The sequence below is a fragment of the Phyllobates terribilis genome, unplaced genomic scaffold (assembly GCF_046119375.1).
Source record: "Phyllobates terribilis strain yellow unplaced genomic scaffold, ASM4611937v1 Scaffold_153__1_contigs__length_4458050, whole genome shotgun sequence".
Classification (NCBI taxonomy): Eukaryota; Metazoa; Chordata; class Amphibia; order Anura; family Dendrobatidae; genus Phyllobates; species Phyllobates terribilis.
In genome coordinates, this window is record NW_027362913.1 from 1,973,375 (window position 1) to 1,991,114 (window position 17,740).

The window sequence follows — 17,740 nt, forward strand, 5'->3', positions numbered from 1 at the left end:
GGGGGCTGGAAATCGCAGTATAGCACTGTCAAGAAACCCTAAGAAGGTTCCCAGGGTGATTTTAATTATGTATGGGGTTTATAATTGTAGTGGGCAATGGTATAAGGTTATTTTTGGCCATTATATATGAAAGTGTACTGTCTCTTTAAGAAACTTAGCTTTTGAATTGGGGGCTGGAAATCGCAGTATAGCACTGTCAAGACACCCTAAGAAGGTTCCCAGGGTGATTTTAAATATGTATGGGGTTTATAATTGTAGTGGGCAATGGTATAAGGTTATTTTTGGCCATTTTATATGAAAGTGTACTGTCTCTTTAAGTACTTAACTTTTGAATTGGGGGCTGGAAATCACAGTATAGCACTGTCAAGACACCCTAAGAAGGTTCCCAGGGTGATTTTAAATATGTATGGGGTTTATAATTGTAGTGGGCAATGGTATAAGGTTATTTTTGGCCATTTTATATGAAAGTGTACTGTCTCTTTAAGAAACTTAACTTTTGAATTGGGGGCTGTAAATCGCAGTATAGCATTTTCAGGACACCCGGGGAAGGTTCGCAGGGTAATTTTAAATATGTATGGGGTTTATAACTGTAGTGGGCAATGGTATAAGGTTATTTTTGGCCATTTTATATGAAAGTGTACTGTCTCTTTAAGAAATTTCACTTTTGAATTGTTGGCCGGAAATCGCAGTATAGCACTGTCAAGACATCCTAAGAAGGTTCCCAGGGTGATTTTAAATATGTATGGGGTTTATAATTGTAGTGGGCAATGGTATAAGGTTATTTTTGGCCATTTTATATGAAAGTGTACTGTCTCTTTAAGAAACTTTACTTTTGAATTGGGGGCTGGAAATCGCAGTATAGCATTTTCAGGACACCCAGGGTGATTTTAAATATGTATGGGGTTTATAATTGTTTTGGGCAATGGTATAAGGTTATTTTTGGCCATTTTATATGAAAGTGTACTGTCTCTTTAAGAAATTTCACTTTTGAATTGTGGGCTGGAAATCGCAGTATAGCACTGTCAAGACACCCCTAAGAAGTTTCCTAGGGTGATTTTAAATATGTATGGGGTTTATAATTGTAGTTGGCAATGGTATAAGGTTATTTTTGGCCATTTTATATGAAAGTGTACTGTCTCTTTAAGAAATTTCACTTTTGAATTGGGGGCTGGAAATCGCAGTATAGCATTTTCAGGACACCCTGGGGAGGTTCCCAGGGTGATTTTAAATATATATGGGGTTTATAATTGTAGTGGGCAATGGTATAAGGTTATTTTTGGCCATTATATATGAAAGCGTACTGTCTCTTTAAGAAATTTAACTTTTGAATTGGGGCCTGGAAATCGCAGTATAGCACTGTCAAGAAACCCTAAGAAGGTTCCCAGGGTAATTTTAAATATGTATGGGGTTTATAATTGTAGTTGGCAATGGTATAAGGTTATTTTTGGCCATTTTATATGAAAGTGTACTGTCTCTTTAAGAAATTTCACTTTTGAATTGGGGGCTGGAAATCGCAGTATAGCATTTCAGGACACCCTGAGGAGGTTCCCAGGGTGATTTTAAATATGTATGGGGTTTATAATTGTAGTGGGCAATGGTATAAGGTTATTTTTGGCCATTTTATATGAAAGTGTACTGTGTCTTTAAGAAATTTCACTTTTGAATTGTGGGCTGGAAATCGCAGTATAGCACTGTCAAGACACCCTAAGAAGTTTCCTAGGGTGATTTTAAATATGTATGGGGTTTATAATTGTAGTTGTCAATGGTATAAGGTTATTTTTGGCCATTTTATATGAAAGTGTACTGTCTCTTTAAGAAACTTAGATTTTGAATTGGGGGCTGGAAATCGCAGTATAGCATTTTCAGGACACCCTGGGGAGGTTCCCAGGGTGATTTTAATTATGTATGGGGTTTATAATTGTAGTGGGCAATGGTATAAGGTTATTTTTGGCCATTTTATATGAAAGTGTACTGTCTCTTTAAGAAACTTAGCTTTTGAATTGGGGGCTGGAAATCGCAGTATAGCACTGTCAAGACACCCTAAGAAGGTTCCCAGGGTGATTTTAAATATGTATGGGGTTTATAATTGTAGTGGGCAATGGTATAAGGTTATTTTTGGCCATTTTATATGAAAGTGTACTGTCTCTTTAAGAACTTAACTTTTGAATTGGGGGCTGGAAATCACAGTATAGCACTGTCAAGACACCCTAAGAAGGTTCCCAGGGTGATTTTAAATATATATGGGGTTTATAATTGTAGTGGGCAATGGTATAAGGTTATTTTTGGCCATTATATATGAAAGCGTACTGTCTCTTTAAGAAATTTAACTTTTGAATTGGGGCTGGAAATCGCAGTATAGCACTGTCAAGAAACCCTAAGAAGGTTCCCAGGGTGATTTTAAATATGTATGGGTTTTATAATTGTAGTGGGCAATGGTATAAGGTTATTTTTGGCCATTTTATATGAAAGTGTACTGTCTCTTTAAGAAATTTCACTTTTGAATTGGGGGCTGGAAATCGCAGTATAGCATTTTCAGGACACCCTGGGGAGGTTCCCAGGGTGATTTTAAATATATATGGGGTTTATAATTGTAGTGGGCAATGGTATAAGGTTATTTTTGGCCATTATATATGAAAGCGTACTGTCTCTTTAAGAAATTTAACTTTTGAATTGGGGGCTGGAAATCGCAGTATAGCACTGTCAAGAAACCCTAAGAAGGTTCCCAGGGTGATTTTAATTATGTATGGGGTTTATAATTGTAGTGGGCAATGGTATAAGGTTATTTTTGGCCATTATATATGAAAGTGTACTGTCTCTTTAAGAAACTTAGCTTTTGAATTGGGGGCTGGAAATCGCAGTATAACACTGTCAAGACACCCTAAGAAGGTTCCCAGGGTGATTTTAAATATGTATGGGGTTTATAATTGTAGTGGGCAATGGTATAAGGTTATTTTTGGCCATTTTATATGAAAGTGTACTGTCTCTTTAAGTACTTAACTTTTGAATTGGGGGCTGGAAATCACAGTATAGCACTGTCAAGACACCCTAAGAAGGTTCCCAGGGTGATTTTAAATATGTATGGGGTTTATAATTGTAGTGGGCAATGGTATAAGGTTATTTTTGGCCATTTTATATGAAAGTGTACTGTCTCTTTAAGAAACTTAACTTTTGAATTGGGGGCTGTAAATCGCAGTATAGCATTTTCAGGACACCCGGGGAAGGTTCGCAGGGTAATTTTAAATATGTATGGGGTTTATAACTGTAGTGGGCAATGGTATAAGGTTATTTTTGGCCATTTTATATGAAAGTGTACTGTCTCTTTAAGAAATTTCACTTTTGAATTGTTGGCCGGAAATCGCAGTATAGCACTGTCAAGACATCCTAAGAAGGTTCCCAGGGTGATTTTAAATATGTATGGGGTTTATAATTGTAGTGGGCAATGGTATAAGGTTATTTTTGGCCATTTTATATGAAAGTGTACTGTCTCTTTAAGAAACTTAACTTTTGAATTGGGGGCTGGAAATCGCAGTATAGCATTTTCAGGACACCCAGGGTGATTTTAAATATGTATGGGGTTTATAATTGTTTTGGGCAATGGTATAAGGTTATTTTTGGCCATTTTATATGAAAGTGTACTGTCTCTTTAAGAAATTTCACTTTTGAATTGTGGGCTGGAAATCGCAGTATAGCACTGTCAAGACACCCCTAAGAAGTTTCCTAGGGTGATTTTAAATATGTATGGGGTTTATAATTGTAGTTGGCAATGGTATAAGGTTATTTTTGGCCATTTTATATGAAAGTGTACTGTGTCTTTAAGAAATTTCACTTTTGAATTGTGGGCTGGAAATCGCAGTATAGCACTGTCAAGACACCCTAAGAAGTTTCCTAGGGTGATTTTAAATATGTATGGGGTTTATAATTGTAGTTGTCAATGGTATAAGGTTATTTTTGGCCATTTTATATGAAAGTGTACTGTCTCTTTAAGAAACTTAGATTTTGAATTGGGGGCTGGAAATCGCAGTATAGCATTTTCAGGACACCCTGGGGAGGTTCCCAGGGTGATTTTAATTATGTATGGGGTTTATAATTGTAGTGGGCAATGGTATAAGGTTATTTTTGGCCATTTTATATGAAAGTGTACTGTCTCTTTAAGAAACTTAGCTTTTGAATTGGGGGCTGGAAATCGCAGTATAGCACTGTCAAGACACCCTAAGAAGGTTCCCAGGGTGATTTTAAATATGTATGGGGTTTATAATTGTAGTGGGCAATGGTATAAGGTTATTTTTGGCCATTTTATATGAAAGTGTACTGTCTCTTTAAGAACTTAACTTTTGAATTGGGGGCTGGAAATCACAGTATAGCACTGTCAAGACACCCTAAGAAGGTTCCCAGGGTGATTTTAAATATATATGGGGTTTATAATTGTAGTGGGCAATGGTATAAGGTTATTTTTTGCCATTATATATGAAAGCGTACTGTCTCTTTAAGAAATTTAACTTTTGAATTGGGGCTGGAAATCGCAGTATAGCACTGTCAAGAAACCCTAAGAAGGTTCCCAGGGTGATTTTAAATATGTATGGGTTTTATAATTGTAGTGGGCAATGGTATAAGGTTATTTTTGGCCATTTTATATGAAAGTGTACTGTCTCTTTAAGAAACTTAACTTTTGAATTGGGGGCTGGAAATCGCAGTATAGCATTTTCAGGACACCCTGGGGAGGTTCCCAGGGTGATTTTAAATATGTATGGGGTTTATAATTGTAGTGGGCAATGGTATAAGGTTATTTTTGGCCATTTTATATGAAAGTGTACTGTGTCTTTAAGAAATTTCACTTTTGAATTGGGGGCTGGAAATCACAGTATAGCACTGTCAAGACACCCCTAAGAAGGTTCCCAGGGTGATTTTAAATATGTATGGGGTTTATAATTGTAGTGGGCAATGGTATAAGGTTATTTTTGGCCATTTTATATGAAAGTGTACTGTCTCTTTAAGAACTTAACTTTTGAATTGGGGGCTGGAAATCGCAGTATAGCACTGTCAAGACACCCTGGGAAGGTTCCCAGGGTGATTTTAAATATGTATGGGGTTTATAATTGTAGTAGGCAATGGTATAAGGTTATTTTTGGCCATTTTATATGAAAGTGTATTGTCTCTTTAAGAAACTTAACTTTTGAATTGGGGACTGGAAATCGCAGTATAGCACTGTCAAGACACCCTGGGAAGGTTCCCAGGGTGATTTTAAATATGTATGGGGTTTATAATTGTAGTGGGCAATGGTATAAGGTTATTTTTGGCCATTTTATATGAAAGTGTACTGTCTCTTTAAGAAACTTAACTTTTGAATTGGGGGCTGGAAATCGCGGTATAGCACTGTCAAGACACCCTAAGAAGGTTCCCAGGGTGATTTTAAATATGTATGGGGTTAATAATTGTAGTGGGCAATGGTATAAGGTTATTTTTGGCCATTTTATATGACAGTGTACTGTCTATTTAAGAAATTTCACTTTTGAATTGGGGGCTGGAAATCGCAGTATAGCATTTTCAGGACACCCTGGGGAGGTTCCCAAGGGTGATTTTAATTATGTATGGGGTTTATAATTGTAGTGGGCAATGGTATAAGGTTATTTTTGGCCATTTTATATGAAAGTGTACTGTCTCTTTAAGAAACTTAGCTTTTGAATTGGGGGCTGGAAATCGCAGTATAGCACTGTCAAGACACCCTAAGAAGGTTCCCAGGGTGATTTTAAATATGTATGGGGTTTATAATTGTAGTGGGCAATGGTATAAGGTTATTTTTGGCCATTTTATATGAAAGTGTACTGTCTCTTTAAGAACTTAACTTTTGAATTGGGGGCTGGAAATCACAGTATAGCACTGTCAAGACACCCTAAGAAGGTTCCCAGGGTGATTTCAAATATGTATGGGGTTTATAATTGTAGTGGGCAATGGTATAAGGTTATTTTTGGCCATTTTATATGAAAGTGTACTGTCTCTTTAAGAAACTTAACTTTTGAATTGGGGGCTGGAAATCGCAGTATAGCATTTTCAGGACACCCGGGGAAGGTTCCCAGGGTAATTTTAAATTTGTATGGGGTTTATAATTGTAGTGGGCAATGGTATAAGGTTATTTTTGGCCATTTTATATGAAAGTGTACTGTCTCTTTAAGAAATTTCACTTTTGAATTGTGGGCTGGAAATCGCAGTATAGCACTGTCAAGACACCCTAAGAAGGTTCCCAGGGTGATTTTAAATATGTATGGGGTTTATAATTGTAGTGGGCAATGGTATAAGGTTATTTTTGGCCATTTTATATGAAAGTGTACTGTCTCTTTAAGAAACTTTACTTTTGAATTGGGGGCTGGAAATCGCAGTATAGCATTTTCAGGACACCCTGGGGAGGTTCCCAGGGTGATTTTAAATATGTATGGGGTTTATAATTGTTTTGGGCAATGGTATAAGGTTATTTTTGGCCATTTTATATGAAAATGTACTGTCTCTTTAAGAAACTTTACTTTTGAATTGGGGGCTGAAAATCGCAGTATAGCACTGTCAAGACACCCTGGGAAGGTTCCCAGGGTGATTTTAAATATGTATGGGGTTTATAATTGTAGTGGGCAATGGTATAAGGTTATTTTTGGCCATTTTATCTGAAAGTGTACTGTCTCTTTAAGAAATTTCACTTTTGAATTGGGGGCTGGAAATCGCAGTATAGCATTTTCAGGACACCCTGGGGAGGTTCCCAGGGTGATTTTAAATATATATGGGGTTTATAATTGTAGTGGGCAATGGTATAAGGTTATTTTTGGCCATTATATATGAAAGCGTACTGTCTCTTTAAGAAATTTAACTTTTGAATTGGGGGCTGGAAATCGCAGTATAGCACTGTCAAGAAACCCTAAGAAGGTTCCCAGGGTGATTTTAAATATGTATGGGGTTTATAATTGAAGTGGGCAATGGTATAAGGTTATTTTTGGCCATTTTATATGAAAGTGTACTGTCTCTTTAAGAACTTAACTTTTGAATTGGGGGCTGGAAATCACAGTATAGCACTGTCAAGACACCCTAAGAAGGTTCCCAGGGTGATTTTAAATATGTATGGGGTTTATAATTGTAGTGGGCAATGGTATAAGGTTATTTTTGGCCATTTTATATGAAAGTGTACTGTCTCTTTAAGAAACTTAACTTTTGAATTGGGGGCTGGAAATCGCAGTATAGCATTTTCAGGACACCCGGGGAAGGTTCCCAGGGTAATTTTAAATATGTATGGGGTTTATAATTGTAGTGGGCAATGGTATAAGGTTATTTTTGGCCATTTTATTTGAAAGTGTACTGTCTCTTTAAGAAATTTCACTTTTGAATTGTGGGCTGGAAATCGCAGTATGGCACTGTCAAGACACCCTAAGAAGGTTCCCAGGGTGATTTTAAATATGTATGGGGTTTATAATTGTAGTGGGCAATGGTATAAGGTTATTTTTGGCCATTTTATATGAAAGTGTACTGTCTCTTTAAGAAATTTCCCTTTTGAATTGTGGGCTGGAAATCGCAGTATAGCACTGTCAAGACACCCTAAGAAGTTTCCTAGGGTGATTTTAAATATGTATGGGGTTTATAATTGTAGTTGTCAATGGTATAAGGTTATTTTTGGCCATTTTATATGAAAGTGTACTGTCTCTTTAAGAAACTTAGCTTTTGAATTGGGGGCTGGAAATCGCAGTATAGCATTTTCAGGACACCCTGGGGAGGTTCCCAGGGTGATTTTAATTATGTATGGGGTTTATAATTGTAGTGGGCAATGGTATAAGGTTATTTTTGGCCATTTTATATGAAAGTGTACTGTCTCTTTAAGAAACTTAGCTTTTGAATTGGGGGCTGGAAATCGCAGTATAGCACTGTCAAGACACCCTAAGAAGGTTCCCAGGGTGATTTTAAATATGTATGGGGTTTATAATTGTAGTGGGCAATGGTATAAGGTTATTTTTGGCCATTTTATATGAAAGTGTACTGTCTCTTTAAGAACTTAACTTTTGAATTGGGGGCTGGAAATCACAGTATAGCACTGTCAAGACACCCTAAGAAGGTTCCCAGGGTGATTTTAAATATGTATGGGGTTTATAATTGTAGTGGGCAATGGTATAAGGTTATTTTTGGCCATTTTATATGAAAGTGTACTGTCTCTTTAAGAACTTAACTTTTGAATTGGGGGCTGGAAATCACAGTATAGCACTGTCAAGACACCCTAAGAAGGTTCCCAGGGTGATTTTAAATATATATGGGGTTTATAATTGTAGTGGGCAATGGTATAAGGTTATTTTTGGCCATTATATATGAAAGCGTACTGTCTCTTTAAGAAATTTAACTTTTGAATTGGGGCTGGAAATCGCAGTATAGCACTGTCAAGAAACCCTAAGAAGGTTCCCAGGGTGATTTTAAATATGTATGGGTTTTATAATTGTAGTGGGCAATGGTATAAGGTTATTTTTGGCCATTTTATATGAAAGTGTACTGTCTCTTTAAGAAACTTAACTTTTGAATTGGGGGCTGGAAATCGCAGTATAGCATTTTCAGGACACCCTGGGGAGGTTCCCAGGGTGATTTTAAATATGTATGGGGTTTATAATTGTAGTGGGCAATGGTATAAGGTTATTTTTGGCCATTTTATATGAAAGTGTAGTGTGTCTTTAAGAAATTTCACTTTTGAATTGGGGGCTGGAAATCACAGTATAGCACTGTCAAGACACCCCTAAGAAGGTTCCCAGGGTGATTTTAAATATGTATGGGGTTTATAATTGTAGTGGGCAATGGTATAAGGTTATTTTTGGCCATTTTATATGAAAGTGTACTGTCTCTTTAAGAACTTAACTTTTGAATTGGGGGCTGGAAATCGCAGTATAGCACTGTCAAGACACCCTGGGAAGGTTCCCAGGGTGATTTTAAATATGTATGGTTTTTATAATTGTAGTAGGCAATGGTATAAGGTTATTTTTGGCCATTTTATATGAAAGTGTATTGTCTCTTTAAGAAACTTAACTTTTGAATTGGGGACTGGAAATCGCAGTATAGCACTGTCAAGACACCCTGGGAAGGTTCCCAGGGTGATTTTAAATATGTATGGGGTTTATAATTGTAGTGGGCAATGGTATAAGGTTATTTTTGGCCATTTTATATGAAAGTGTACTGTCTCTTTAAGAAACTTAACTTTTGAATTGAGGGCTGGAAATCGCGGTATAGCACTGTCAAGACACCCTAAGAAGGTTCCCAGGGTGATTTTAAATATGTATGGGGTTAATAATTGTAGTGGGCAATGGTATAAGGTTATTTTTGGCCATTTTATATGACAGTGTACTGTCTATTTAAGAAATTTCACTTTTGAATTGGGGGCTGGAAATCGCAGTATAGCATTTTCAGGACACCCTGGGGAGGTTCCCAGGGTGATTTTAATTATGTATGGGGTTTATAATTGTAGTGGGCAATGGTATAAGGTTATTTTTGGCCATTTTATATGAAAGTGTACTGTCTCTTTAAGAAACTTAGCTTTTGAATTGGGGGCTGGAAATCGCAGTATAGCACTGTCAAGACACCCTAAGAAGGTTCCCAGGGTGATTTTAAATATGTATGGGGTTTATAATTGTAGTGGGCAATGGTATAAGGTTATTTTTGGCCATTTTATATGAAAGTGTACTGTCTCTTTAAGAACTTAACTTTTGAATTGGGGGCTGGAAATCACAGTATAGCACTGTCAAGACACCCTAAGAAGGTTCCCAGGGTGATTTTAAATATGTATGGGGTTTATAATTGTAGTGGGCAATGGTATAAGGTTATTTTTGGCCATTTTATATGAAAGTGTACTGTCTCTTTAAGAAATTTCACTTTTGAATTGTGGGCTGGAAATCGCAGTATAGCACTGTCAAGACACCCTAAGAAGGTTCCCAGGGTGATTTTAAATATGTATGGGGTTTATAATTGTAGTGGGCAATGGTATAAGGTTATTTTTGGCCATTTTATATGAAAGTGTACTGTCTCTTTAAGAAACTTTACTTTTGAATTGGGGGCTGGAAATCGCAGTATAGCATTTTCAGGACACCCTGGGGAGGTTCCCAGGGTGATTTTAAATATGTATGGGGTTTATAATTGTTTTGGGCAATGGTATAAGGTTATTTTTGGCCATTTTATATGAAAATGTATTGTCTCTTTAAGAAACTTAACTTTTGAATTGGGGGCTGAAAATCGCAGTATAGCACTGTCAAGACACCCTGGGAAGGTTCCCAGGGTGATTTTAAATATGTATGGGGTTTATAATTGTAGTGGGCAATGGTATAAGGTTATTTTTGGCCATTTTATATGAAAGTGTACTGTCTCTTTAAGAAATTTCACTTTTGAATTGGGGGCTGGAAATCGCAGTATAGCATTTTCAGGACACCCTGGGGAGGTTCCCAGGGTGATTTTAAATATATATGGGGTTTATAATTGTAGTGGGCAATGGTATAAGGTTATTTTTGGCCATTATATATGAAAGCGTACTGTCTCTTTAAGAAATTTAACTTTTGAATTGGGGGCTGGAAATCGCAGTATAGCACTGTCAAGAAACCCTAAGAAGGTTCCCAGGGTGATTTTAAATATGTATGGGGTTTATAATTGTAGTGGGCAATGGTATAAGGTTATTTTTGGCCATTTTATATGAAAGTGTACTGTCTCTTTAAGAACTTAACTTTTGAATTGGGGGCTGGAAATCACAGTATAGCACTGTCAAGACACCCTAAGAAGGTTCCCAGGGTGATTTTAAATATGTATGGGGTTTATAATTGTAGTGGGCAATGGTATAAGGTTATTTTTGGCCATTTTATATGAAAGTGTACTGTCTCTTTAAGAAACTTAACTTTTGAATTGGGGGCTGGAAATCGCAGTATAGCATTTTCAGGACACCCGGGGAAGGTTCCCAGGGTAATTTTAAATATGTATGGGGTTTATAATTGTAGTGGGCAATGGTATAAGGTTATTTTTGGCCATTTTATTTGAAAGTGTACTGTCTCTTTAAGAAATTTCACTTTTGAATTGTGGGCTGGAAATCGCAGTATAGCACTGTCAAGACACCCTAAGAAGGTTCCCAGGGTGATTTTAAATATGTATGGGGTTTATAATTGTAGTGGGCAATGGTATAAGGTTATTTTTGGCCATTTTATATGAAAGTGTACTGTCTCTTTAAGAAATTTCACTTTTGAATTGTGGGCTGGAAATCGCAGTATAGCACTGTCAAGACACCCTAAGAAGGTTCCCTGGGTGATTTTAAATATGTATGGGGTTTATAATTGTAGTGGGCAATGGTGTAAGGTTATTTTTGGCCATTTTATATGAAAGTGTACTGTCTCTTTAAGAAATTTCACTTTTGAATTGGGGCTGGAAATCGCAGCATAGCACGGTCAAGACACCCTAAGAAGGTTCCCAGGGTGATTTTAAATATGTATGGGGTTTATAATTGTAGTGGGCAATGGTATAAGGTTATTTTTGGAAATTTTATATGAAAGTGTACTGTCTCTTTAAGAAATTTCACTTTTGAATTGGGGGCTGGAAATCGCAGTATAGCATTTTCAGGACACCCTGGGGAGGTTCCCAGGGTGATTTTAAATATATATGGGGTTTATAATTGTAGTGGGCAATGGTATAAGGTTATTTTTGGCCATTATGTATGAAAGCGTACTGTCTCTTTAAGAAATTTAACTTTTGAATTGGGGCTGGAAATCGCAGTATAGCACTGTCAAGAAACCCTAAGAAGGTTCCCAGGGTGATTTTAAATATGTATGGGTTTTATAATTGTAGTGGGCAATGGTATAAGGTTATTTTTGGCCATTTTATATGAAAGTGTACTGTGTCTTTAAGAAATTTCACTTTTGAATTGTGGGCTGGAAATCGCAGTATAGCACTGTCAAGACACCCTAAGAAGTTTCCTAGGGTGATTTTAAATATGTATGGGGTTTATAATTGTAGTTGTCAATGGTATAAGGTTATTTTTGGCCATTTCATATGAAAGTGTACTGTCTCTTTAAGAAATTTCACTTTTGAATTGGGGGCTGGAAATCACAGTATAGCACTGTCAAGACACCCCTAAGAAGGTTCCCAGGGTGATTTTAAATATGTATGGGGTTTATAATTGTAGTGGGCAATGGTATAAGGTTATTTTTGGCCATTTTATATGAAAGTGTACTGTCTCTTTAAGAACTTAACTTTTGAATTGGGGGCTGGAAATCGCAGTATAGCACTGTCAAGACACCCTGGGAAGGTTCCCAGGGTGATTTTAAATATGTATGGGGTTTATAATTGTAGTAGGCAATGGTATAAGGTTATTTTTGGCCACTTTATATGAAAGTGTATTGTCTCTTTAAGAAACTTAACTTTTGAATTGGGGACTGGAAATCGCAGTATAGCACTGTCAAGACACCCTGGGAAGGTTCCCAGGGTGATTTTAAATATGTATAGTGTTTATAATTGTAGTGGGCAATGGTATAAGGTTATTTTTGGCCATTTTATATGAAAGTGTACTGTCTCTTTAAGAAACTTAACTTTTGAATTGGGGGCTGGAAATCGCGGTATAGCACTGTCAAGACACCCTAAGAAGGTTCCCAGGGTGATTTTAAATATGTATGGGGTTAATAATTGTAGTGGGCAATGGTATAAGTTTATTTTTGGCCATTTTATATGACAGTGTACTGTCTATTTAAGAAATTTCACTTTTGAATTGGGGGCTGGAAATCGCAGTATAGCATTTTCAGGACACCCTGGGGAGGTTCCCAGGGTGATTTTAATTATGTATGGGGTTTATAATTGTAGTGGGCAATGGTATAAGGTTATTTTTGGCCATTTTATATGAAAGTGTACTGTCTCTTTAAGAAACTTAGCTTTTGAATTGGGGGCTGGAAATCGCAGTATAGCACTGTCAAGACACCCTAAGAAGGTTCCCAGGGTGATTTTAAATATGTATGGGGTTTATAATTGTAGTGGGCAATGGTATAAGGTTATTTTTGGCCATTTTATATGAAAGTGTACTGTCTCTTTAAGAACTTAACTTTTGAATTGGGGGCTGGAAATCACAGTATAGCACTGTCAAGACACCCTAAGAAGGTTCCCAGGGTGATTTTAAATATGTATGGGGTTTATAATTGTAGTGGGCAATGGTATAAGGTTATTTTTGGCCATTTTATATGAAAGTGTACTGTCTCTTTAAGAAACTTAACTTTTGAATTGGGGGCTGGAAATCGCAGTATAGCATTTTCAGGACACCCGGGGAAGGTTCCCAGGGTAATTTTAAATTTGTATGGGGTTTATAATTGTAGTGGGCAATGGTATAAGGTTATTTTTGGCCATTTTATATGAAAGTGTACTGTCTCTTTAAGAAATTTCACTTTTGAATTGGGGGCTGGAAATCGCAGTATAGCACTGTCAAGACACCCTAAGAAGGTTCCCAGGGTGATTTTAAATATGTATGGGGTTTATAATTGTAGTGGGCAATGGTATAAGGTTATTTTTGGCCATTTTATATGAAAGTGTACTGTCTCTTTAAGAAATTTCACTTTTGAATTGGGGGCTGGAAATCGCAGTATAGCATTTTCAGGACACCCTGGGGAGGTTCACAGGGTGATTTTAAATATATATGGGGTTTATAATTGTAGTGGGCAATGGTATAAGGTTATTTTTGGCCATTATATATGAAAGCGTACTGTCTCTTTAAGAAATTTAACTTTTGAATTGGGGGCTGGAAATTGCAGTATAGCACTGTCAAGAAACCCTAAGAAGGTTCCCAGGGTGATTTTAAATATGTATGGGGTTTATAATTGTAGTGGGCAATGGTATAAGGTTATTTTTGGCCATTTTATATGAAAGTGTACTGTCTCTTTAAGAACTTAACTTTTGAATTGGGGGCTGGAAATCACAGTATAGCACTGTCAAGACACCCTAAGAAGGTTCCCAGGGTGATTTTAAATATGTATGGGGTTTATAATTGTAGTGGGCAATGGTATAAGGTTATTTTTGGCCATTTTATATGAAAGTGTACTGTCTCTTTAAGAAACTTAACTTTTGAATTGGGGGCTGGAAATCGCAGTATAGCATTTTCAGGACACCCGGGGAAGGTTCCCAGGGTAATTTTAAATATGTATGGGGTTTATAATTGTAGTGGGCAATGGTATAAGGTTATTTTTGGCCATTTTATTTGAAAGTGTACTGTCTCTTTAAGAAATTTCACTTTTGAATTGTGGGCTGGAAATCGCAGTATAGCACTGTCAAGACACCCTAAGAAGGTTCCCAGGGTGATTTTAAATATGTATGGGGTTTATAATTGTAGTGGGCAATGGTATAAGGTTATTTTTGGCCATTTTATATGAAAGTGTACTGTCTCTTTAAGAAATTTCACTTTTGAATTGTGGGCTGGAAATCGCAGTATAGCACTGTCAAGACACCCTAAGAAGGTTCCCTGGGTGATTTTAAATATGTATGGGGTTTATAATTGTAGTGGGCAATGGTGTAAGGTTATTTTTGGCCATTTTATATGAAAGTGTACTGTCTCTTTAAGAAATTTCACTTTTGAATTGGGGCTGGAAATCGCAGCATAGCACTGTCAAGACAACCTAAGAAGGTTCCCAGGGTGATTTTAAATATGTATGGGGTTTATAATTGTAGTGGGCAATGGTATAAGGTTATTTTTGGAAATTTTATATGAAAGTGTACTGTCTCTTTAAGAAATTTCACTTTTGAATTGGGGGCTGGAAATCGCAGTATAGCATTTTCAGGACACCCTGGGGAGGTTCCCAGGGTGATTTTAAATATATATGGGGTTTATAATTGTAGTGGGCAATGGTATAAGGTTATTTTTGGCCATTTTATATGAAAGTGTACTGTCTCTTTAAGAAACTTAGCTTTTGAATTGGGGGCTGGAAATCGCAGTATAGCATTTTCAGGACACCCTGGGGAGGTTCCCAGGGTGATTTTAATTATGTATGGGGTTTATAATTGTAGTGGGCAATGGTATAAGGTTATTTTTGGCCATTATATATGAAAGCGTACTGTCTCTTTAAGAAATTTAACTTTTGAATTGGGGGCTGGAAATCGCAGTATAGCACTGTCAAGAAACCCTAAGAAGGTTCCCAGGGTGATTTTAAATATGTATGGGGTTTATAATTGTAGTGGGCAATGGTATAAGGTTATTTTTGGCCATTTTATATGAAAGTGTACTGTCTCTTTAAGAACTTAACTTTTGAATTGGGGGCTGGAAATCACAGTATAGCACTGTCAAGACACCCTAAGAAGGTTCCCAGGGTGATTTTAAATATGTATGGGGTTTATAATTGTAGTGGGCAATGGTATAAGGTTATTTTTGGCCATTTTATATGAAAGTGTACTGTCTCTTTAAGAAACTTAACTTTTGAATTGGGGGCTGGAAATCGCAGTATAGCATTTTCAGGACACCCGGGGAAGGTTCCCAGGGTAATTTTAAATATGTATGGGGTTTATAATTGTAGTGGGCAATGGTATAAGGTTATTTTTGGCCATTTTATTTGAAAGTGTACTGTCTCTTTAAGAAATTTCACTTTTGAATTGTGGGCTGGAAATCGCAGTATAGCACTGTCAAGACACCCTAAGAAGGTTCCCAGGGTGATTTTAAATATGTATGGGGTTTATAATTGTAGTGGGCAATGGTATAAGGTTATTTTTGGCCATTTTATATGAAAGTGTACTGTCTCTTTAAGAAATTTCACTTTTGAATTGTGGGCTGGAAATCGCAGTATAGCACTGTCAAGACACCCTAAGAAGGTTCCCTGGGTGATTTTAAATATGTATGGGGTTTATAATTGTAGTGGGCAATGGTGTAAGGTTATTTTTGGCCATTTTATATGAAAGTGTACTGTCTCTTTAAGAAATTTCACTTTTGAATTGGGGCTGGAAATCGCAGCATAGCACTGTCAAGACACCCTAAGAAGGTTCCCAGGGTGATTTTAAATATGTATGGGGTTTATAATTGTAGTGGGCAATGGTATAAGGTTATTTTTGGAAATTTTATATGAAAGTGTACTGTCTCTTTAAGAAATTTCACTTTTGAATTGGGGGCTGGAAATCGCAGTATAGCATTTTCAGGACACCCTGGGGAGGTTCCCAGGGTGATTTTAAATATATATGGGGTTTATAATTGTAGTGGGCAATGGTATAAGGTTATTTTTGGCCATTTTATATGAAAGTGTACTGTCTCTTTAAGAAACTTAGCTTTTGAATTGGGGGCTGGAAATCGCAGTATAGCATTTTCAGGACACCCTGGGGAGGTTCCCAGGGTGATTTTAATTATGTATGGGGTTTATAATTGTAGTGGGCAATGGTATAAGGTTATTTTTGGCCATTTTATATGAAAGTGTACTGTCTCTTTAAGAAACTTAGCTTTTGAATTGGGGGCTGGAAATCGCAGTATAGCACTGTCAAGACACCCTAAGAAGGTTCCCAGGGTGATTTTAAATATGTATGGGGTTTATAATTGTAGTGGGCAATGGTATAAGGTTATTTTTGGCCATTTTATATGAAAGTGTACTGTCTCTTTAAGAACTTAACTTTTGAATTGGGGGCTGGAAATCACAGTATAGCACTGTCAAGACACCCTAAGAAGGTTCCCAGGGTGATTTTAAATATGTATGGGGTTTATAATTGTAGTGGGCAATGGTATAAGGTTATTTTTGGCCATTTTATATGAAAGTGTACTGTCTCTTTAAGAACTTAACTTTTGAATTGGGGGCTGGAAATCACAGTATAGCACTGTCAAGACACCCTAAGAAGGTTCCCAGGGTGATTTTAAATATATATGGGGTTTATAATTGTAGTGGGCAATGGTATAAGGTTATTTTTGGCCATTATATATGAAAGCGTACTGTCTCTTTAAGAAATTTAACTTTTGAATTGGGGCTGGAAATCGCAGTATAGCACTGTCAAGAAACCCTAAGAAGGTTCCCAGGGTGATTTTAAATATGTATGGGTTTTATAATTGTAGTGGGCAATGGTATAAGGTTATTTTTGGCCATTTTATATGAAAGTGTACTGTCTCTTTAAGAAACTTAACTTTTGAATTGGGGGCTGGAAATCGCAGTATAGCATTTTCAGGACACCCTGGGGAGGTTCCCAGGGTGATTTTAAATATGTATGGGGTTTATAATTGTAGTGGGCAATGGTATAAGGTTATTTTTGGCCATTTTATATGAAAGTGTACTGTGTCTTTAAGAAATTTCACTTTTGAATTGGGGGCTGGAAATCACAGTATAGCACTGTCAAGACACCCCTAAGAAGGTTCCCAGGGTGATTTTAAATATGTATGGGGTTTATAATTGTAGTGGGCAATGGTATAAGGTTATTTTTGGCCATTTTATATGAAAGTGTACTGTCTCTTTAAGAACTTAACTTTTGAATTGGGGGCTGGAAATCGCAGTATAGCACTGTCAAGACACCCTGGGAAGGTTCCCAGGGTGATTTTAAATATGTATGGGGTTTATAATTGTAGTAGGCAATGGTATAAGGTTATTTTTGGCCATTTTATATGAAAGTGTATTGTCTCTTTAAGAAACTTAACTTTTGAATTGGGGACTGGAAATCGCAGTATAGCACTGTCAAGACACCCTGGGAAGGTTCCCAGGGTGATTTTAAATATGTATGGGGTTTATAATTGTAGTGGGCAATGGTATAAGGTTATTTTTGGCCATTTTATATGAAAGTGTATTGTCTCTTT